Source organism: Petaurus breviceps, unplaced genomic scaffold (genome assembly GCF_028583685.1).
Source record: "Petaurus breviceps papuanus isolate PSGF00001 unplaced genomic scaffold, PetGlider_PUasm1.0 126, whole genome shotgun sequence".
NCBI lineage: Eukaryota > Metazoa > Chordata > Mammalia > Diprotodontia > Petauridae > Petaurus > Petaurus breviceps.
This window is the reverse complement of record NW_027185655.1, coordinates 71,261,980-71,263,164: the sequence shown is the minus strand read 5'-3', so window position 1 is coordinate 71,263,164 and position 1,185 is coordinate 71,261,980. Positions and strand designations below refer to the sequence as shown.

At 39.2% G+C, this 1,185-nt stretch overlaps 1 long non-coding RNA gene across 2 annotated transcripts in view; it reads right to left on the bottom strand.

Moving 5' to 3' along the window:
* The window catches only part of LOC138167997 (uncharacterized), a 65,951-nt gene that overhangs the window by 4,005 nt on the left and 60,761 nt on the right, over positions 1-1,185 (bottom strand). The window lies entirely within an intron of this gene.

Below are 1,185 nucleotides of genomic sequence, written 5' to 3'. Positions count from 1 at the left end.
CCTTCCTTCCTTCCTTCCTTCCTTCCTTCCTTCCTTCCTTCCTTCCTAGTAGGCTCTTGCAAAGTATTGTTGTTTTTCATTAACTGGTGATGAAACAATTTTAAAAACTCAAGGAGCATCTAATCTGTCATTTGCAGTGTTATCTATTACTATAATACCTCCATATGTGGCTGTGTGCATTGGTATAATGGTAATGTGAATTTGAAGATCTTCCCTGCCCTTAATAGACCTAACGGAATTTGAAGATCTCCCCTGCCTTTTAATAGGCCTAATGTAATCTCATGGAGCCTGTGATAGGAGAAGTTAGCTGAAGGGTGGAATAGAACTGGGAGGAAGCTGGGAGTCAGAGGAGGGGGGAGAACTGGGAGAGAGAAAAAGGACACAGGCAAGCAGTTATCTAGGCTTGTGAATGTTTGTGGGAAGGTTTTGGGATGGTGTTGCTCTCTGTAGTGTTATTATGTATAGATTTCTTTGTTGCTATGATGATTTCAGTTTTCTGGTGTTGGTATTTGGCTTTCTGGTATCTGAATAAGTGTTTTGCTTCTGTCTTCTATGTGGAGAGTCTGTTATATTTTGTGATTCAGAACTATGCCAGGCTATTTATAGTGACTGTTGTTGATGTGAATATTGCCTTGGTGATAACATTTGGCTAAAAGAAAGCTGGATATTTCTTCTACTTTGGCACATCAAATTTCTAATTAAGAGAAGGAACGCTGTAGGAGACTAGTATGGTACTATGATATCCGATCAGTCATCATGCAGTCATCATGCAATATCATCAAGTAGATATTAAGGACTTACTATGTGTCAAGCCTTATGCTAGGTTCTAAGGATATGAGGACAAAGAATGAAACAATCCTTGCTCACAATGAATTTTTATTCTGTTAGGAAAAACAAGTATATGTGCAAAAAGTATGGAGTACATAACTATACACACAAAGTAGTAAAATGTGAGGTAGTTGAAGGAGTCAGGAAAGGTTTATGTATAAAATGGTTGAGGGCAAGCTAGGTGATGCAGAGAATAGAGCACTGCCCCTGGAGTCAGGAGGATCTGAGTTCAAATCCAGCCTCAGACACTTACTATCTGTGTGACCTTGGGGAAGTCACTTAACGGCAATTGCCCTGTCTTTCCCCCTCTGAAAGAAAGAAAGAAAGAAAGAAAGAAAGAAAGAAAGAAAGAAAGAA